Source organism: Parus major, chromosome Z, assembly GCF_001522545.3.
Source record: "Parus major isolate Abel chromosome Z, Parus_major1.1, whole genome shotgun sequence".
Taxonomy (NCBI): Eukaryota; Metazoa; Chordata; class Aves; order Passeriformes; family Paridae; genus Parus; species Parus major.
Window position 1 is genome coordinate 72,636,262 of NC_031799.1, and position 22,926 is coordinate 72,659,187.

Sequence of the window (22,926 nt, forward strand, 5' to 3'; positions counted from 1 at the left end):
AATTATTTTTTATTATCTTAATTTTTTATTTTTTCTCCCAAGCAACCTTCATAGCTGGCTCCATCTGCACTTTACCCTGAGTTCTGCTCTGATCAAAGGAAGCTTTTCCTAGGAAAAACTTTAAATCCCATCAGGATGGCAGAAGAGCAGGGCAAGTTTAAAATCCTCACGAGCAGGCTGGGGAGGGGTTCCCTGGACAAAACTGCTGTGACACGTTCTCAGAACTGGTTGGGAAATAAAAATCTCATGGTGACAGCAGAAACACGTTTCAAATGAGAATTTTTCCAGGGCTAGACAGCACTGGACAACCCTCCAAGGTTGTCATGAGTGGCTTGGGTAAGGGAATAGAAAATATGCAAGGCTTTTTTAGAAATTGTAAAGTAGGAAGAGACCTGAATTGTTTTTCCTTCGAAGTTCAAATGGTTTTGCCTTGCTGGAGAAATAAAATTAAAATTATAAAAAAACAAAAAAAAAAACAAAAAAAAAGGAAAATAATGTTTTCACCAAACAGAATTTTGGAAAACTGAGACACCAATAGAACAACCTACAAAGACACTTGGGCATCTAAAAAAACAGGAAAACATTTAACAAAATCTAAAGACACAAATGACAGTTCACACTTTGTGGCCCAAATCATAACTCTGCTCTTGAACAAAGTTATTAAAATACAAGATATTTAAAGGAACAGTTCACCTCAGTCTGACTTCAGAACTCATTTGAACACTCCAAACCTGAAAATTATTTATTTTCAATCACATTCTGCAAACCTGAGACAGAAGAGGCATTCTCACTTGTGAACTGTGCTGAGTGATCCATTTGGAATACCAAGTTGATAGGAACTTCAGATTTACTGTTCTTCAAGACCTATCAAGCAGCAAATTATGCAGAGAATTATGATATAATGTCCCTTAAACAGGACTTTTCCAAAGAATAATGGTTGCCTATAAAAAATTGAACTGCCACACTTAGGGAAAACTCTTTAAGTGTCAAGAGAAAGCACAGACATTTATTTCCAGACCAGGAGACACAGATTCTGTCAAGCCATGTTTTAAGAGTGACTTAATTTTTTTGCTGCATCTGATGATTTGGTAGAGATTCTTTTCCTGTCTGAGGAATGCTGGTTGATTTCTGCATCATTACTGAATTATTGCAATTTGTTTGTTTGGACTTCAGCCTTTTCCTGGCATTGTTCTGGGAAATGTGGCTTTACTTCCAGCTGATTACAACTTCCAGCAAATCTCTTTATTCCTGTGACTTGCAGTGTGCAAAGAAAAATCATGTCAGACAACAACCCCCCTTTTCCACACACAATGATATTCATCAGCTCCTCATTATCATAACTTCAGAAACCACCATGGAATGACGAATGACAAGTTTTATGCTTATATATATGTATTAGTAGCAACTTTCCAGTTTATATTGAGTTTACCACCTAAAATAAAACAAAGTATTACGGCTGCAGGTGTAAAAATGGTGACCACGTGGTGGAGGGCAAGAGCTCACCCTGAAAAATATCTGAAGAGAGAGTTGGGGGTGTATGAAATGGAACCACACCATCTTTGAGTTCCTTTGACACCAAACAGCAAATCTGATGGGTTTTTTTCCCTTTTCTTTTTTTTTTTTTTGTTTGTTTTGTGTTGTGGGTTGGTTTGTTTGTTTTTTGTGGGTTTTTTTGTGGGGGTTGGCTTTTTGTTTTGTTTGGTTGGCTGTTTTGGGGTTTTGGTTTTTTTGTATCAGGTTTGAATATTCCCCAAACTGTGACCCAAAGTCACTGGAAATGCGGGATCTTGGTTCAATGTATTTTGGCTTTCTGCTTGTGCCAGCTGTGAGGACTGGCTCTTTTGCCCATGGAGTCACAATTCCATTATCAGGGAAATTTATAGATGGAAATTTGTTATCTGGAGGAAAACCAGAAGAAAGATTTCCTCTTATTTCCTCTTATTTTGCAACTAGGTGTTTGCAATTTCAGTGAAAACATGCAAATTAAAATGAGCAAAAGGACAAATGAAACACTCCTCTAGCCAACAGCCATAACTTTTTATTCTCAGGTTTTTAAGATACATATTTTCATGGAAAAGGAAATTCTGATTCTCTGCTGGGTACTTCCCAGACTTCAGCAAGGACAACGAAACACACAGCAGATAGAAGTGGTTTTACCTCAAGGAAAATTTGGTTCATGTTCCTCTGTCATGGAAGCTTAAATATGGCAGATGGCCTAGAAAGCATTGAAACAAAACAAAACAGAAATTCTCAGAACATTTTGTGGGTTTGTTTTATTAGGTCATCAGTTTTGAAGCCATGATATCAGATAAGAGCCTTGACTCCCAGTAGGAAAAGTCTCTTTGTGCTTACAGTGGAAAGTTCAAATATATCAACTGCAGGAGTAAACTGGGGAGAATAAAGAATAGAAAAGGAGAAGATATTGGACAAAACATTGCCAAACCTCTAGTTTAGCAGCCTTTTCTAGAGCCTCTCAAGGAAAAAGGAAGAAGGGTAAAAATTGCGGGGAAAAAGCAAAATATATCAAAATAATGGTGTTGCTTTTTCCTCCAAGGACAGAGGGGTGTGAGGAGGAAGCTCAGCTCTTCTGTGAGTTCTAGGCACTGCTGTAAAATGTTTAAAAGTCTTGTTATAACTGTGTTTAACTGAATGTGGAGAAGGAAGGAAGGCAGGACACAGCACAGAAAGCACGAGGCTCATTTGCACTTTCCCGATCAAGCCTTCCATTTCCTATCACCCAGCCCTTAATTGCTCCTGGCTTTGACCTTTAATGCAATCCTCCAGCACTGAGCTGATCCTCCAGGCTGACTTGAGGAAGCTGTGGGTGCTTGATTCAGTGCTGGGAGAGCCTTTTGGAGCGCTGCATTTCATCCCAATATTCCACATATTCCATCCCAATGTATTCCACGGAGCGCTCTGCTGGGACAGTGAGGGATGAGCCCACAGAGCCGCCTTTGCTTTCCCCCTCCTGAAATAAAATCTATTTATTCATTCTCAATCTATTCATTTCTCCTGCAATGCAATCCCTGCAGAGGATAGACACAGATCAGACCATTTATGCAGCAGGAGCTTGCTGCATCCCTCCAATGCAGTTTATCGCTCCCACGCTGCAGGAATTCCGGGGTGATTGCGACCTCACAGAACACACCGGGGTGATTGGAACTTCACAGAAAAGCTGGATCCCAGCACTTTGCTGCTTTGTAAGTCACACATATCTTGCTTTGTATTGTCACTCACAACATCCCAGAGCATGATGGAGAGCCCACTCAGGACTTGCAGGGAGTCATTACTGCCGTCCCAGCTCCTCGCTGTTCCGAGGACACGACTTGCTGCGCCAGCAGAGAACCTAGCGCAGCATCAATTTCAGATTCAGGCACCTGAAAACTAATATTAATTGTTGGCTTTTAATTATGTGTTGCTTCTAATAGGAGAGAGGGAATTGCTGAGTGGCTGTAAGTTTTCCTGTAAGGATATTTTACTGTTGCTGGTGAAGCATTGTTTCAGCCCCGTGCCCAGACCTAAATCCCTCCCTGGCTTTAAATAAGTTGGAGGCTCTTAGTCCTTCATTCCTCCACCTACCAAAATGAGATGATAAAACTTCCTCTGTTCACAGAGGGAGGGTGTGAAGATGCAGATATTCATGTAGGCAGCCTCAGCAGTTTCTCTGCTGGTGGCACAGAGTCACCTATAAAATGTGTCTGTGCAGCCAGCTCGGTCAAGCAAAGGCCAATTATGGTTCTCATCTTCAGGGCTGTATTTATTTCTCCTTGTGACATTGTCCCAGGAGGGCCTTCCTGCAAGTCTGATCCTGGCCATCTCCAGTGGCTTTGGGAGGGGTTAAAATGAAGGAATCCAGAGGAACTGCATGGAAAGTACATCCCTATCCTCAATCTCTGCTCAGTTGGTACCATATCACTTTTCCTTTTATATATACAAACTCAGTATTTTTGGTGCAAAATCGTGGTTCCATCAGGGTCTGTGAGCTTTGGTGAGATGTTGAATCACAGACACTGAGCCCAAAGCAAACAATTCCTTCAGAAGACAGAGAAGTTCTCAGCACTCATATTGATTTGGGCTACCACCTTCTGTCCTGCTTCAAATAGTTATTGTTTTAAATACAGGAGAGATGTCTGAGTGTTACAGATCACAGTGAAAATAAATGGTGGTGAAATAAAAGGATCTAGACTGCCTGAGAGCACTGGGAATCATCTAGGAGGAAAAAAAAAATCTAGGAAAAAATACAACAAACTACACAGGGAAGATGTGGAAACAATGGGAAAAACCTACATAAGATTCACGCAGTTTGTCACCTATAAATGACAACAGCGATCAAAATTAAAACTTAAAAAAATACATATAAAAATAGAGATCATATATGGAAATTAGTGTGGTTTTTTGAATGAAAGGAAACCCCTCCTTATTCACTTTGCTGGAGACATTCTGTATGTGGATGCTGTGCACTTACTTTACCAAGACATAAATGTCTACATGAGTAAAACTAAAATAAGAATCTGGTCAAAATTGCCTGGAGCAATGAGGTTATTTCTCTTTCTGTGGAAGACAAAGAAAAGCAGTTCTGGCTCAAGCTTTGTTGAAATTAGTCATGCAGCTCTCCGCTATTTACTTTTCTAAAGGTTAATACAGCAGCCTGAAAAATCTTGAGTAATTACAGTGAGGGTTGGGTATGCTAATATCTTCTGACTCATTGACTCAGAGGCCAATAATATTTCTTTTGGTTTTCTGACTCCATTTTCCCGTTAAAATATGGATAGCCTCTGAAACTACTGATTTATAGGGGGAGGATTTTAGGTGCTTTTATTCAAAGCAGGTAAAATTATTTCATGTGCTGTCCCCTTGCTCTGCTGATTTTTCTGTGGGTATGTGCTCGATAAAAGATGTCACAAAGTAAAGATCAGCTTTATTTATAGGGGATGCCACAGAATTTAGGCAATTTGGGGTTTTCCAGATTTTAGCAGGTGGTGGAGGACATTTCTGGCCTTGGGGTTTCAGGGAAGCCGACGTGGACTTGGACATAACAGCTTGGAAAAGATATTCCTCATGAAGGCATTAATTGTGTTGCATTTAAACAGCAATTGCTGCACTTCTGACATTATAATTTCACATTTTGAAACAAATGGGAGCTGTGGGACTCTCAGGGAGATGGCAGAATACTGCAATTGCCTCCAGCAACCTCACCATAGCTCATCTTCAGAAGGATTTCTTCACAACCATGAACATAATGTGCAGTTCTTGCAAATTTGCTTTTCCATCCCCACATCTTAAATGCCAAAAGAGAGATGGCAGCTAGCAGCAAGTGATTTAAGTGATTATAAGATGATATAAATAATAAAAATAAATTTTTATTATTTATATCATGAAGTTAAAATTCATGATATAAATAATAAAAATAAAATATATCTATAAAATAAGTATTAAAATAAATATTAAAATATCTATATATAAATATATAAAAATAAACATATATAAATATATAAATAGATACATATATACATATAAAATAAATATATAAATAAAATAATAGCTATTAAATATATTCTATATATTTATATAACCATAATATCTATGTAATTTATAGTATTTATATTTTTATTGATATATAGTATATAGTATATAGTATATAGTATATAGTATATAGTATATACTATATACTATATAATATATAATATATAATATATAATGTATAATGTATAATGTATAATGCATAATATATTATGTATAATGTATAATATATGATATATATTATTATATATTTTATATATTATATATAAAATATTATATATATTGTCTATATATTATATAATATATCATATATTATATTTTAACTATTATATTTTATACATTATATATAATTATACATTATAAATATAATTATATATATTTGCATAATTTTTTTAGATTTTTTTTTTTATTAAAACTGGTGTTCTGGAACACCTTTAGCAGCTTCAAATGGAAGAGAAATCTTGTGATTTTTTTTCCTGTACTTATCCACGGTGCAGAGAATCCTAAATATCCATCCACAGACCCAATTTTCTGTGCCATGACTGTGCTGTGCACTGCTCTGAGGTGTTGCACAGAGCCACCACGAGACTCGAGGAGCAGACCAGCAAGGAACCCTTGGCCAGAAAACATTTTCAGGTCAGGATATTCACCCACCTACCTTGCAACAGCTGAAAATGTTTCTTGGATTTGCAGCTGTCACAAGATGTCTCTTGTGAAATTAATATCTTTGCTTCAGTGACCAAGAACCATAGACAGCGTTGCTTAACCTCTCCTTTTGCCAGCTGAAAACCAGACAATATTTATCTTTGACAGCACCCACTGGAGTGCTTTGCCAGTTCTACAAAATTAAATCACTTTTCCATTTTGTTCTCATGGCCAGCAAAAGGAAAACTGGGCCTTCACAGCTTCAGCCTTGTAAAATATTAAAACCCAGAAGTCTCAAATACCTTTGCATGCTTCAGAAATATTTTCATTAGTTTGGGTTCCTTTCTTTGGTTGGTTGGTTTTGTTGGGTTTTGGTGGGGTTCTTTGTTTTTGGGGGTTTTTTTGTTTGTGTTTTTTCGGCTGATTTTCTTTTTTTTTCCATGGAGATTTTTTTTAGTATTTTTTTTCAGGTTTTTCACGGTTTCTTTCAGGTTTTAGCATTATCCCAGGTGTTTTAGGGCATCTGGAGGAACCATGTCTAGATGTCCTAGTGGGTGCTAGGTTGTTAAATTTTATTCACTTATATCCTTAACATGCAAGCACAAGAAATGAGAATTTTGGGAATCTTTTCCAGCCAAATGTCTTTTTGAAAGGAGGGCAACACACAGATGGGAGGACAGTGTGAAATATTTACAACTTCTCATGAAGGGAAGGAAACCTGAAGAAAGATTAAGAAAAAAATAATTAAAAAATAAAAATATATAAAAATATATATAATGTATATAATATATATATAATATTTTTATATTTTTATACATATATATATATATATATAATTTTGGCAGAATTTAAAATTAACTGAGTAAGTATAGGTGCTTAACAGCTGCAGAAATTTGAAGAGGGCACAGAGAGGTTGGATCCTGAGCCTTAGTCCTAGATGATTTTTTCTTCCTGGGATTTGCTGATTCCTTTGCCACAGGACAGCAGGGAACTGCTCTGTTTCCCTCCCTGAGCTGCAAACACATCCCTTCTCCCCAGAAGAGCAAGGCAGAAAATATTTTCTTCTAAAAATCTTATTTTAAATAAATAAATAAAATAAAATAAAATAAAATAAAATAAAATAAAATAAAATAAAATAAAATAAAATAAAATAAAAAATAGGCTAATGCTAGAATTTATTTATAAAAAAAACTATAAGGAAAGAAATCAGCTGAAGCCCAAGTGTTGTTTCTGAGTTCAGAGCGCGTAAGGAAAATCTGAGTTGTAGTGGAGGTGCTATTTATAGCTTTTATGTTCGGAGTTTATAGTAGAAATGAGTTTATAATGGAAAGTATGTCAGGTTATGTGTGTGCCAGTACCTTTTTTCCAACAAAATCTAATTTGAGACATTTAAACAGAGGTGTTTGGAGTGGAAGACTAGCATCAAAAGTTGGGCTACTTTTTATTTTTTATTTTTTTTGTCTTTTCTTATGACCAACACGAAATCCTTCATCAAATACGTGTGGCAGTCCTTTTATAGCAATAACGAGGGGAATTTCTGAGCTTTTAAATAGCATCTGACTTTAGAGCCTTTGCAGCAGAGGTCACCCAGTGCATCAGTAACAGTGAGGGAAGGAGCTCACCCCCTGCACATCCTCGCTTCCTCACCTGGTCTGGGTTTCCCCCTTCACCTCTCACTCCATCATTAGACTGGGATCCCAATCAGCTGCTCAAAAACTGTTCTCCCCGCCCCCTGCCAGCTCCTCGCCCACACTCTTGGAGTAAAAATTAAAAACAAACTCATTTTGTTGCCACGACTGCTGTCCCCGTCCCACAGCAGAGAAGGTATCAGGTTTCTTTAATTGATTTTCCCTGCAGCACATCTGAGACACTGTGACTCCCTGGGACTGGAATGCCTCTGGTGTCTGAAGGCAGGGATTGTTGCATCCTGACACCAGCAAAGATCAAAGACAAATGCCTCAAGTTAGTCTGGAAGCAGGAGGAAAATGGCCCTTGCTCTGCGTTTATACAAAACAGACCCGTGGCTGCATCTCAAAAGATGCGTGGGTATAAAATTGGGATTAAAACAGCAGGGCTCAAAGGCATTAATTCTGTGTGGTGTAATCTTTTAGTGGCACGTTGGAGGTGAGGAATTTATCTTCACTGAATGCAGGGTTTATATGCATATTCCTACATCTGTGTCAGGTCTAATTAGAGAAATGACCTGATTTTTTGGTGAAGAGATTTCTACTGTCTGCAGCCTTTCCAGTGAGACTGGGTTATTAAAAAGCTCCTCAATTACATTTGTGCTTCTCAGATAATTTTGTTTTAATTACAGGAAGCTGCTTTGCAGGTAGTATCCATTCCTTAAATTGACCAAAAGACAAGTATATTTTCTGTGACTGCCCTCATGCATCAACTTATGGAATAATATTTTCTAATTTTCTGTTGTCAGTGGCATTTTCTTTACCACTTTTTGACATATAAACCTAAAATGAGCAGATATTCTCCCCTTGGACGTGCAGTTCCCTGTGAGAAGGCTGAAACAGCTGTTGTACATGAGTGATTTATTTTAGGAACAGGTTACCCATCACACAGGTCTGGAGGAGGGGTGGGCATGGGGGTTGCATCTGGGGTCTGCTCAAGCCCATCCTGTGAGATTCCAGTCCCAGAGAACAAAAGGTTAATAGTTTATAAGTAAACATTCAATTTCTGCCCTGCACCCAGAGTAGCTGCAGGAGCAGCCATTCTTCCTCCAGAGAAGATAACAGCATATATTGATGCTTCAAGAGTGAAAAACAGAGGGAAATTATTTCATTGCAGGCTTTGTGTTTGGTTATTTCCCCTCCCTGTAGGCATCAATGGAGAGAGAAAGAACAAATTCCTGGTTATTCTAACCAGCTTTTACTGGTGCAGCCACGTCAGCCAAAAACATATCTTGCTTTTTCAGGGTGTTATCAACAGCCAAAGCTGGGATGGCCATCCATACATGTGTAATATTCAGAAAAGCACGTTCTTTCTACAATGAGCATTCATTTTGCTCACCAACTGCTACCAATTATGTTCTTGGAGGCTTTTCCCCCGCCTCTTACAGCTCTGCCTACACCAGGACTAACCTGTCAGCATCTCCCTACCTATCCAGCTAAATCAACAAACCCTCTCCAGTGTAGATTAAACTTAATTAGGGATTAGCAGAGCTCCCAGGACTGTTAGCAGCCCTCAGGCTGGGAGGTGGAGCTGTGCTAGGGATGGTTTATGCACTGGGACAGGTTTGGGTGTTTGGGGCTCTTTTTTTTAACCCCCCCACCATCTGACTCTTTAAAAACCCTGGCAAAACAGCCTGGAGAACAGGATTTAGAGTGCAAAACCCGGCATTTGGGTGTCAGGGTGCCTGTGGCCTCTGAGGAGGGAATGAAGCTGAGCTTGACCCCTCAAGATTTAAGCTGCTGGTAAGTGAGAGACCCAGGAGTGGGGTCCCACACCCCACATGCTCTGCACTTTTTGTAGCTGGGGAAATTTGTACATGTCACTGGGATGAAAGCTGGCCCAGGCAGGAGTCAGTACCTCAGCTGATGTGTCTGATAATTTATGCTCCTGGTAGAAAAATCGCAGCCCTAACAAAAAAAGGAGCAGGGGAATGATAAGCCTTGATGATGCACAGATCCCTGGTGGTCTGAGCAACACCTGGGGCAGGTGATGCTACCTGGGCTGTGGAGAAAAATGGCAAGTTTTCCATAGTGCTGACTGGGAAGAAATGGGTAGAAGTACCAGGTTTTTTTTGGAAAATCTTCAGCAGATCCTCCTCTTCTCCCCTCTTTATTTTGGGGGAGTGGGGGCTAGTGGCTACCACCCCTGCCATTAGCACACCAAAGGGGAAACCAATTCTTTTTACAAAAACGGCACTTTTGGGCAGGGAATCTCCTTTCAGGCAGTTTTGGAGATGCGTTTTTTCCCAGTGCTTTTTGGTTCTTCACCCCAGGCCACATTTTTAACAGCCCTGTTTGCAGGGAGTGGAGCTCACCAGGGAAATTGTCCCTTCATGTCTGGGTCAGGTGTTTGGTGTAAGCTTTGGTAACTGAATTAGAAGTAGAAGTAGAAATAGAAATAAATAGAAATAACAATGAAAATAACAATAACAATAGCAATAACAATAAATATAGCTATAAAAATTAAAATAACAATAAAATAAATTAAAATAAAAAATTAAAATTAAAATAGAGGATGGCTACAGTGTGTCAAGGCAAAAGCATCCTTGCCCTGTGTCCAGTGACCACCTGTAACTACTTAAGGAAAGAATATCTATTCCAACAAAATAGGCAGGAGGAGTGCAGACCTTCTGTCTTGTCTATCTTTGTGAGAGATCCCTGTCTGCTTTAGGGATGTCACAGCGTGACAATCCCTGCCCCAGGAGCACAGCTCCCCCTCAGGGGTGAGGAATTGGACTGGAGGGTGTTTAAAGCCCTGCCAGGTGCTTGTGGAGAACCAGGAATAATGCCTGTGAAGTAGAAAAAGAGCCTGCATAGTCCTGAGGACATGAAAGGCCAGACCAAAGCCTGGGGTTTATTCTGGATGACTGTACAACTGCTGATCCCTGTAATTAACTAAGTTTGGAGGAACTTGCAGGAAAAAGTAAGTGAATCCTATCCATTAGCTGTTAATTTAATCCTTGAAACACAACTCATTTTCAGCCTGCTAACGTGGATATTCTTGTTGACTAAGCAAGCATATGGCCTTGTCTGGCTTCAACCAAATCAATACAATTCCCTTGATAACTGAGTTTCCCAGTCCAGAGATTGTCAAGAAAACCTGCTGCTGGGTTAATGTTTTGGTTTGTCTTGCTTTGTTTTGTTTTGTTTTTCTGAAATCTGCGCAGGTTCACTTTATCTTCAGGGCTGACCACAAGCCAGCAGATATTGCTGGCAGAGAAAAATAAGTCCCAAGCCAGTTAATTTACCAATTACATCAATCTTGTGGTTTATTTTTTTTTTTAAATGTCTTCTGTTTCACAACTCTACAAATTAAACCCTGTCCTTGGACTTTGGTTCTCTCAAGCCCTGTGTATGCTAAACTCAATTCTCTCCTGTTTGTGGATTTCCACACATTGTTTTCTCAAATATTATGTCACTTTTCTCCTTCAGAAAGGGTTTCCTAGACATAGACTCTTCAGTCATGTCCTCCTACATCTGGTTATGTCTGAACTTAAAATATGATGCACTTTTTTAATTGTACAAGGTGCACCAAACTGCCTGCTCTGCAAGCCTTTATACTTACACATATGCCTGAACCTTAAGAGGTTTTTGTTTGCCATGATATTCTCTGCATCATGGTTTTATCAAGAAGTTGCAAATCACCCAGGTAATCCTCTGCTCTGTGTTTTCTCAGATTTGTTCACTCACCATTGTGGTTTTCCACAATGAGGACGTTAAACCAGGGTGGTTTGTTCAGGGCAGCTCCTGCATATTTTATTCTTTTTTTCCATCTTCCACCTTTGATTTACAGGCCTGTGCTGAAATTATTTTCACAACTTAATACCCTGAGTCAGTCTTAGAGGTCCTGAGTGGAAACAGAACTTTTTTCACTTTCCTTCTGCCATGCCTCTGGGATGAGGGGTGAATGTTGGAGTCTGAGACACAGAGGGTGAGCCCTTGTCTCTGGTGCCTGAGATCCAGGAGAACACTGAATTTCATGTAAGATGAAATTTATGGGCGTGTTTTCATGGTGATACATGGAAACAACTGTTAGATAGAAAAGCTAAAAGTGTGAGTGTGTAGATTAAAGAGTTTTCTTAATCATTAGGTGAAAAAGTTAATGTTTGCAGTTTAAAGGAGTTTAGAGAGTAGAACACAAGATGGAGGATTTAAGGTGTTGTCTTTTTTCATTCTTCTTTCTTCTTCATTTTCTTCTAGATGTTTTTGGGTAGTATTGGTGATTAGATGAAAAATGTCGCAGTGCAGCACACAGGTGTTGGGTCATTGGGTCATTGAGAAAAATAATACATGTGTCTATTGTTAATTGGATAAGAATAAGTATAAAGATAAAAAGGCTGTGCAGTTCAGGGCCATTTTGTGCCATCAGAGCCAAAATGAGCCAGGTTGCAGTGAATTGAACTTGTGCAGAAAGTCTGGAGAGACCTGCCAAGTCCTTTGATAACATCTTAATAAACACAAGAAATGAGATCCTAACGAGCTCTGGAGTTTTCTCCCTGACCAAGAGAAGTGAAATAAATGGGATTCCCTGTGAGGGAGGATCCCAAAGGAGCTCAGCTCAGAGGAGACCGAGAAATCCAGGTGTGAAGTGAAGCAGAATCAGAAAAACAGATTTAAAAAGTTACAGGTATTTTTTTGTGTTCACATTTTGCACCGCTCTGCAGCGGGCAGGCAGAAACCTCCCGCGTGGCCAGGCACTTCAGCCACAAGTGCCTCCACTTCATTTGCAGGTATCTAATGACCCTTATCAGGGGGGCTGCTGCTTAAAGCAAGGAGTCCACTTGGGAAATTGCTGGAGTCAGACCCGGTGAGAGGAGCCCAGAGGTGAGGAAAGTGCTGAGAGTTACTGGGAACAGGTTTGTGGCTTTGCATGGATCAATAGGAGGATCTGTCTGAATGAGTTGGGTTGTGTCATTAAAATCATCAGCCAGGAGAGCTCGGTCCTGTCATGAGGGGGAAGGAAAAAAATTATGCTTTAAGTAGGAATCGATTGACCCACTTAATACTGAGGGTTTTTTTGCCAAAGATCAGGTAAAGAAGAATTAACAAAAGGAATACCCCGTGCCATAACCCAGTGCTCTCCTATCCACAATCCCTTTCATCTGAGACAGTTTCTCATAGAGCAAGCAAGTTCTGATCTAAAACTAGCTGTGTTTCTTTCCTCCACCCTAAAATGTCTTCATGGAAGTTTTTTCAACAGCTTAAAATTATATAGTTTCCAGCTTAAACTTATTTATGGCCCCACTAGTTCTGTTCCCAAGCCTTAGCTGAAGTATTTAGCTTCTCTGGCATTTGCTCTCTGATGTATTTACAGAGAGCAATTATAACCTTACTGAGGTGTGTTTTGCCAGACTAACCCAGACAAGTTCTTCTGGCCTCCTTTTATAAACGGGTTTTCCTTTCCTGTGATGGCAGCAATAAACCCCTGCCTTGTCCAGCTCTGAGCCACCTCCTCCCCATCCCCAGGAGCTGCCTGAGGGTGCTGCCAGTGGCTGGGAGAGGAGCAGAGATTGCCAAGGTGATGCTGAAACCCAGTGGCCACTCCAGCTCTTTGATGCTCCAGGCCAGCCCAGTTGCCAGAAGTTCAATCTTGTGTTTCAGCACTTCTGGAGGCCAGGAAGCCAAAACCACCCAGCTCTGGGGCCACATTGCTGCTTCCCTTCCCTGGGCTCTTCTGCTGATGCTCTGAGGCAAAGTTCTGACTTTTAGCACAGCTAAAGCAACTTTTATTAAAAAAAAAATTCTTTGTCTCCTTAAACCCAGTGTCTTCCTCCTCCATCCTAAGTGATAATTCCTGATGCTGAGTCACACACAGTTCTTTGCTTTCCTTTTCAAGTCCTTATCAAGACACTTTTCTAGACACTTTTTCACCTTATCAGAACTTTTCTGATGTGATCTAACTCAGCTAAAGCTTTTCTCCACTGCTGGCACATTTACTGTTCAGGTGCCCCCACCAACCATTCCCTCACAGAGGTATTTCTGCAGCACATCAGTTTTCAAGTTATTGCTCTTTCCTCTTGAGCCCAGTAAATCCTTTTCGTATTTCTCTCTAGTGTTGCTGTTCACTTATTTAGTTCAAAGTGCAGAACTGCAGTCTTTCCCTGTCAGTATCTGCAACTGCAGATATAGAGAGTCTGGACCTTTGAAGAAATACTAATTTCTGTCATCTTTCTCACATCTGGCTGACCAAGGATGACTGTGTAACTCTCTGTTATCATTGCTGTAAACCAGCAAATAATTCTTTTTTTTTCTCTTTTTTTCTTTCCCCTTTTAAATAAATGAGTCATGCATTTTTGGACCCGAAACAAAAAAGTGGTTCTCAGACCGTAGTTTGAATTTGTTGTATTCTTGCAATTGTTGATTCTTTTGTAAATCAAGCCAAAACAAAACACCAAAAAACAACAACAAGAAAAAAAAAGTGTATGCATAATACTGAGGTGACACTGTTTAGTTTAAAAGTTTGAAAGGGTTGTCTTTATCTGGAAATACTTTCTTGCAAACATTCACAGTCTTAAGTGTGTTTATTATTTGCTTTCAATTGAATTCAGCTAACAAGATTTCAGCTAAACAACCATATGACTCATGTGTTTTTCCAGCGTTCTGGGGCCTAAGATACCATGATGAAAAGATAGCTAAGAAAAGCAGGGAAGGGGGGGGAAGTGGCACAAGTGGATATCTGAGTGTTCTCCTGTGTGAAGAAGCTGTCACACGGGGCCTCAGCACGTGGAGATGTTTCTGTCCTACAGTGGTGGGCTCACGAAGAATTACAAATCTCTCCTGGTAAAGTCTCGCTGCACCGACACTGCAGCTCCTACTAACTCTAAAAATACTCCTTTCCACAATAAGAAACATCACCATGGTGTCACCAGGAGGGAGCTCAGGAACACAGAACCAATCCTCCCCACCCCTTCCAGCTTCCAGGCTGAACTCATGTCCCCCCAAAGCCTGAGCCCACGGCCTGACCCCGAGACCTCCACCCTCTGCAGAACAACTGATCTCAGTAGAAAGTGTGTTTTGCCATTGACTGCAGATTAATTCAATTTTAAAAAAGACTGCTGAAAGAGCTGTGCTTTCACAAATGATCCCCATATGGCTTTGATCTGGCTGCACCCGCAGCCAATTCCTCACCACCAGATAGCCAAAGAAAACTCACGTATGTTTGCAGTAAGGAGCAGATGTTTGATGAAAGCTGTGCTGTTGTAAAACTAAAGTGTTTACCTTCTCAGAAGCAGTGACTCAAGGTGGAACTTCAGGTTGAAAGTGTGCAGGGCAATGTATCACTGTATCATTGGTACTATCTCATTGGTATTATTTCTTTTTGAAAGTGAGTGGCTTCTTAAAGTCATTCTCAATGACACTGGGAGTGCAGACAGTGCAATTCTCAAACCACAAGAACAAAAAAAAAAAAAAGAAAGAAGAGAGGGAGGACAGGACTGAGTTCTCATGGTTGGCTGGACAAGGAGTCCTGTTTTATGCTCTGCACCAGGACCCATGACAAAAATGTTACACCGCTAGTAATTCCTTACAGCAGGCTGGCACCAGCTCCCGCTCAGGAAGTCTGGCAGCGCATCTGCTCTCTCACAGAGTGGTATCCTTGAAGGATGTGACAGCACTCTTAATGTCTTTAATTTTAATCTTTATATTGCTGGAACAGTCAGCATGGCAGGGGGGAAGGAATGGGGACTCCCCCACATTAAATGTGGGACAGTCAGAAAGGAGATGCTGCACCTCCCCTGGAGGAAACAGAGAGTACCTGGCCCATTCCCAAACCTCGGAGCACTACCCATTACATGGACACTTCCCAAACATTCCCATGACTTTTACAATATTTCCTAAGCTAAAAGTCTGAGACTAAATTTGAAGTGACGATCAGACCACTCAGTCTGAGTGGCCAAAAAGTTGAAATGTGTTTGGGAGCCAGCTGCCCGCAGCGGCACGGAATTCATGCAAGGTGTATCAGTAGGTGGTTTACCTGTCTGCTTCTGAATTAACTAAATTTTTCCCATATTTCCAGAAAAGAAACTTTTCCCTCTCCTTTCAGCAGGGGTTGGTGTTTGAGGCTCATTTTCTTTTCCATGTGCAATAACAGGGTTTTTTTTGCACCAAGGATATGCACGGACTTGGTGGGAGCTGGAGAAGGTTTAGATTGTGTAGATTCATCTTCCAGGTGTGCTTCAAAGCCCCAACTTCAGTGGCTGGGAGGGCATGGGAGGTCTCTGGGGGGAAAGGTGGCATGGGCTATGGGAGGGAGGAGCAACCACTCACCACAGAAAGCTGTGAAATGGGACTGCAAGTTGGAAAAAAACCCATTTTTCGTCATCCTGGGTGCTGTGCCTGGCAGAATTTAGAGAGTGGTGCTGCTTTGGTGTTAAGCTGCCTGAAAATTGACAGTGGGAACAATCAATCCTAGAGCCTCCCTACTCAAATATCCCTAGTTTCATCCTAATTAATTAAATTTCAAAATGTCCACCAGCCTGAATGGGCTTTCAGTAAATTATTTGCCTTTTCACTGCACAGAAAAACCTCAAAAATTCTGTCTGCCCAATTAGAAAAGGTGGGTGGTCTGGACTAACCATTCAGTTTAAAGCATGAAATCTGGCACAACTAGTGTGGGCACAGAAAGGCAGCTCAAGCTCCCAAAGACAGCAATTAATAATAATAACAATAACAATAACAATAACAATAACAATAACAATAATAATAATAATAATGATAATAATAATAATAATTAATATATAATATATAGATTATAGATAATAAAAATAATAGATAATAGATAATAATAAAATCATATTGTAACAAAGTTAAGAGTTTGTAAGAAACTGCCTAATGTTATTTGATAGATTAGATTTATTCCTTTTTAACTATCTAAAGAGGACAGGCACCCAACTTTTATCCAGCCTTGGCAGGGGGATAGAGCACTGGAAATTTAAGACATTTATGACCCTGTAGAAACCCAAGCATGCAGGAGAGAACAGGCAGAACCAGAAACACCAAAACCCTGGCAGAAATTCCCAAGGAGAGTTTGCAGAAGTTTTCCAGGGCAGTGGGAAATATTCCTGCCACCAAGGAATCACCTTGAAGAAAAGATGAGGGTAATTGTAGAGGACCTGGGGAGCAGAAAGTCCCTGATGAAAAGCCAGATTTGTAAATACAGCTAAAAGACAAAGAAAGTGAGGGGGAGATCAAGTTTTCTACTGATTCCCAGTGACCTCCATGCTTGCATGCTCAAGAAGAGCTTTTTGCTGAAGAAAATATCAGAATACAAACACAATCTGTCTGGAAAGACAGCTCTCATTTTTTTGAAGGCTGCTGCTGAGTGGAGATTGAGTTAAAAACTTTGTTTAGAGGAAGGGACTGCCAAAAAATAGATCCAGTTCATAACACAGAAAACAAATTTGCCTTTCTTTGTTATCAAAGGGCATCCCACTGCCATACTTCAAGGAAAAGCATCCAGATTCCTGGACTAAAAACATGTTTACTCAGAGCATTATTAAAATAAAATTTAAAAAAAAACTAAACCAAACACAACCAAACCAAACAAACAAACAAAAAAACCCATAAAAACTCCAAGAAAACTCAAGAAATAAAACTAATGGAGGCTCTGAGTGAACAACATTCCTTCCAGGGTAAAATTTGCTTTATCCCTGATCGTATTTAAAACTGGGAATACCAAGTTTTCTAGGACACATGACCTTGACTCTACCCTACAAATCATGAGAGGAGCACTGTTACCCTGAGTTTCTGGAATAAATTCTGGTATAAATTCCATATCTGGTGCAAGCCAGGCACATCAAAGACCCTAAAGACATTTTCTTTCTCTCTGCAAGGACTTTATCAGCATTCCTCCTGGGAAATTACTGGGCTCCAGAGGATTGCAGATGTGTTTGGGGTGTCATGCTGCTTTTGCACTGAGCTGTTCTGCCCATGGCTGGAGAGCCACGATGACAACCTGTTCTCCAGACAGACTGTCTGCCACCTGAGATGGCCCCAAATCTCACACAGCCTCACAAACTGCTTTAAATACTGAAGTACCAAGGAATAGGAAGGCCTTGGAATGCGACCTTTAAGTCATCCTAATCGAGAATGTAACATTATCATTCCTATGCCAGCAATTGCTCTTTGTTTTTCACCACAGCACCAGAAAATTTTATTTTTCAAGAGCAATTTAGCTTGGGGACCAGTCTGGTGAATCTGTCCTGCCTTGATTCCATCATCCTGGGGGACTTTTTCAAGGAGAAAGAGCTGTCTTAGCAAAATAAGTGAAAAAGCAGAATCCAGAGGAGGCATTGTAAGGGTAGTCATGGCAATGGATTTTCATCAGATTTGGTGACCTGAGGTCTCAAGTCCTCAGCTGGAAAAGAATATTTGGTTGTGTTTGGAGAATGAAAGGTTTCTGGAGGAGGTGGAGATTATTAAAAACCAAAAATGAATGGGGAAAAGGCATCCTAGGTTGGTGAAACACACACCTCCCTTCCACTGACCACCTTGACCAGGTACAAACTGACTGTGACAATAGTCTGGACTTCTGAGTGGGATGTGAACATTTTGCACACAGACAAAATAGCTCAGGTGCTCCACAGTCTGGAGCTGAATTCCATTCTCATGGTTTGGCTCAGCTGCCAAAACCCAGGGGTCCACATGTACAGATAAGATTTGACCTTTAGGAGCCTTGGGACCAAGCAGAAATCTGTTTAATCAGCTGGATCGAAGTGTTCTGCTCCAAGCTGCCAGATTTAAGAAAAGCTGCTGAAGGGAGTGTGTGAGTACTGCCTGGACTGGTCTTCTTCTTCTTCTATTACCCACCAGACAGGTCTGAAGATGAGACACCCTTCATTACTGCTGCTGGCACCATCTCCCTGAAAATACACATATTTTGTTCTGCTAATGGATATTTCTCTCTGCTTAACACCAGCTCCCAGACAGATCTGAGCTCCACAGAGAGGGGCATGTAAAGGCTTGTGTTATACAGTAGGCTGGTGCATGGGTGTGAATAATCCATGGATCTGGGGGTTATTTCAACCCCAAATTATCAAGACTGATTTTATTAATCCTGCTGCCTGCTTTATGTGCCACTGATTCCTTTACTTGCTGAGCCTCAGTGTACTGGGTTTATAATGCTCCATAGAAAAGTACAAAGTTTTATTAGGAGGGTCCCTGTTTCTGCCCAAGGAGTTTGGGTTCCTCCTGTGCCATTTTCAGTTCAGGCTTCCACAGCTCTTCCAACTCACGGAAACAAACATTTGATATGAGACATCATCACCTCTTCACATAAGACGAAAAGTAACTCCTGTGAACACAAAGCTTTCCACTTTAGAGGCTTTTAACTCCTGCCAGAGAGAGAATATTGAGGTAGGTGGCCCTTGTCCTCACACAGTGGATGTTTGCATGTTCTGCAGCTAGACAGCAGCTGCAAAAGTAAACAAGAGATATGTTATTCTATTCAAAACAGACATTGGTAGGTGAAGCTGTTTTTCAGTGCTCTGCCCTTCAGAGAGATGCTTGTCACTTATGCAGCAGAATTGCTTGAAAGCATGCTGTAAACTCTTGTAATATGATGTTAAAATACAAAAACTGGTGCTTTACAGCCTTTTAGATATGCCAGTAGTAGATGAATTAAGGCTACGTAAGTATTAAAAAATGGTGATTAATGTCTGAGCCTCAAAATGTATCTGGGAATGAGCAGTTCCTGAGAATTGAAACCCTGAATGTACAGTGGCCTTGAACACCTCTCTGAGCCTTGAGGTTTTCCCTTTAAAACTTCTTTCCCTTTAAAACTGCTTCCCAGCTTCTCTGCGTGCCTGTCCATGGAGATAGCAGAATCATAAACTGCAGTAATTGAAACCACTGTGAGTTTCCTGAGTATGACTAATCTTTACCACATCCTAAAAAATAAAAAAAAAATAAAATAAAATTTAAAAAATCATCTGGCCCCAGCCAAAGATTTTATTAATTTTAATATGAAAACATCCACACCTATCACGTCCCCCCTGAGGTTGTCCCAGGCTGCTGCAGAAATGGAGTCTGAGTTCTATTGCTTTGGCTAGAGGCTGAGGATGTCAATTCCTCTGGCTAATTGCTTTTTGGATAACCTACAAAGCACCAGGGGTCAGATTCTTGGGCTGGTAATGTATCCTTGGCTCGGTGCCCCCGTTCCTGTCGTGGGGAATCCCAGGAGGAGAGTGGCACCAGCTCGTTCCTCACTTCAGGCACACACATTTCCCCAGCTGCTGCTACACGTGGCACAGTCTCTGCCTTTTTACAGATCCAAAATGCCACCAGCTTGGCTAAATCCCCACCCCAGAATCCAAACCAAAACCCCGTGGTGATCTGTAGCCACAAGGCTGCCATGTCTGTGACATGTGGGGATGGTCCAGCTGGATCTGAGGAAAAGGAAAAGCAGAATTCAAGGTCAGAACCAGCCTGCCTCTCACCCTGCTTGTGTGATGCTGTCACACAAACTCTCTGGAGTAAAACCATCTTTACCTGCCTGGAGGTACAGGGAAATATCCCTAAAAGGTGTATCCTCCATCCCGAAATTGTTTATTCTGGAAATCACCATGGCATGGTGCTGCACAGAGGAGTTTCCCCCATCAGTTTAGGGAGACAGGAAAGGGAGGTGAGGCACGTATGGAGCTTTCCATCCCTGCTACCGGCAGGTGAATCTTCCTCACTGCCTGTGCTTGGTCTGGATGCCCCCAAGAAAGGTCCCTGAGGCTGTTTCCTGCCACCAGTGCCACAGAAAAGGGCAGATTTGTGGCAAGAAGTAAAGTCAAAGTGTCAGTGAGCTGTCAAGGCTGATCTGCAGAGCCCCTGTGGGCTTTTCCCCACTCACAGAGCCCAGAGGTTTTGCCTCCAAGCTGCAGGCAGAGGTGGGAATACTCCCACAGACCTTGCCTTCCAAACACAGCTCCTTTGTTAAACAGGCTACATCTAAATCAATAAAAATCATTAATAAAATAGACATGTCACATGTTAGCCAGCAGCCAAAAAAGTAAAATAAAAAGCCCACCCCCTAGCCCAAAGCTGCAGCATTTTGCGTTCTGAGAGGAAACACAGGGCGTGGGGTTGGTGAGGGGCAGTGTCACAGGGGAGTGTCCCAGGCCAGCAGTGCCACCCTGCAGGAGCCCTGGGGCGGCCACCTGGAGCAGCAGCTGGGCAAGATGGGCAGAATAAAAGTGGATATTTATTAAAGGTCTTCAACAGGTGCACCTTGGGCAGGCAAAAGCCTCCCAGGGGCTACACCCAAAATGGATGAGAGTGTTTCAGACAATTCTAACTTGGGTCCACTCACATCTCAGGGTTAATCCTGCAATTAAATGAATTAAATGAAGTCATTTAGCCCCAGTTTGCTCCCCCCAAGTCACTTTTGTTTGTGCTTTTGGGGCCTGAGGCTGTGGGGTGTCCTTGAGCTCTGAGCCCAGAGGGATTGTTGTGTGTGAGCAAAGTGTGAGGACAGTGGGTGACACTCTGCATGCAGCTCAGAGCTGGGCACCAGTGCACTGCAGGAGCTGAAACATAGAAAACTAAAATCCCAAGGCATCAGAAGGAGCACCCAGCTGGCCCTCCGAGCCCAGGCTCGGGCTGATGTGCTCTAGAGGGAGCCACATCTGTCCTTGCTCTCCCAGATGGAGGTCACCAGCCTCCCAAGCTTTCCAGGAAAGAGGGAGTGGCCGCGGAGGCTTGAGTTACTGAGCCTGGACCACCTGGGAAAGAGAGTGCAGCCAGCACTTGTCCTACCTCTAGGCACTCCACAGGAAGGATTCAGGGATGCTGAGCTGGTTTTGAGCTCCCACCCAAGCTGGCTGTGAAGAAATGGAAGGGCAGGCAAGTAAAAGTGCATGTTCTGATATGGAAAACTGGCAATAGCATTTTTTTTTTTTGCATTTCAGTCTGCAGCAGAGGTTGGTTCAGGTTACAGTACTTAGATGTGGACTTGAAGCACTTCAGGTTTTGTGTCTGCTTGGGGGTAGGGGACTGCTTTCAAAACTTACACCCAGATCCTGGTTTTGACTGACTACTCTGCAAATTTTATGTGTTTCTTGCTCTGATAGAGAAAAAAAAAAAAAAAAAAAAAAAAAAAAAAAAAAAAAAAAAAAAAAAAAAAAAAAAAAAAGAAATAATTATCCCTCTGCATTTGAGAAAAAAAATCATATTAATAATGCCACAACTATTTGATGATGGGGGGTGGGGGAAATCCTACTCTCTTGAAAGGCAAAGTTGGGAAACAACTCCCTTTTATTTCAAGGAATCAGATTCATAAAAACTACAGCCATAAAACACAACATCAGCCCAAAGCCTCCACACAAAACCTCTTTTATTTTATGCCTCCTTTTCTATTTCAGGTCCTCATTTGCCTAATTACTTGTCAGAGGCTGGCAGAGATTTTCCCTGCAGCGCTGAGCTCTGCTGACTGCAGAGACCCTACCTGGCACACTCAGTTAGTGCGTCAGCATTCTAGGTGGAAATGAATGAAAAATCAATCAGGGCAACTGCAGCGGTAGCATATTCAACTCTAACCCACTTTGTGCATGGTTTCAAACATTTGATTGTGTGTTTAGGCATCTTTTAAAGTGGTAAGTGGATCTGAAGTAAAGCTGATCTTCCTAGTCAGCCTAATAAATGTTTTGTCATCTTTGCTGCTCAGCTGGAGCAAATTTGCCGCCCTGACTGCTAAGTTAAGCTGCAGACTTGATGGAAAAGCCAAAACCTACAAGAAGATTGTTTTAATCTTGAAAACCTGTCACCAGCAGATTGCATCATGCAGTGGGTAGAGATACAGTGATAGAGCTTTGATTGTTTTAATTGTATTTGCAGACCAGACCTAGAGTAGGTCTGGAAAATCAAAAGTACACCAGAGCCTCTTTGGAAACACAGGTACTGCTTACGTGTGGTCTTGGAAGGAGTTGGGCTCAGGAATATTTGTCTGTGCACTTATTTATTTTTTTTCTTGTTGATTTTCTGCACAGGCAGAGTTAAATTTGGATTGCCAGCTTCGCTTAGTTGAACTCCACAATAAAATGGTCCAATATTCATGCCCCAAAAATTAACTTCTGTAACTTCTGTCAGCTGAGTG

The 22,926-nt window shown here is 41.2% G+C and overlaps 1 protein-coding gene across 2 annotated transcripts in view; it reads left to right on the plus strand.

Annotated features, from left to right (window-relative positions):
- HAPLN1 (hyaluronan and proteoglycan link protein 1) overlaps nucleotides 1-22,926 on the plus strand; it is a 63,750-nt gene that overhangs the window by 7,963 nt on the left and 32,861 nt on the right. The window lies entirely within an intron of this gene.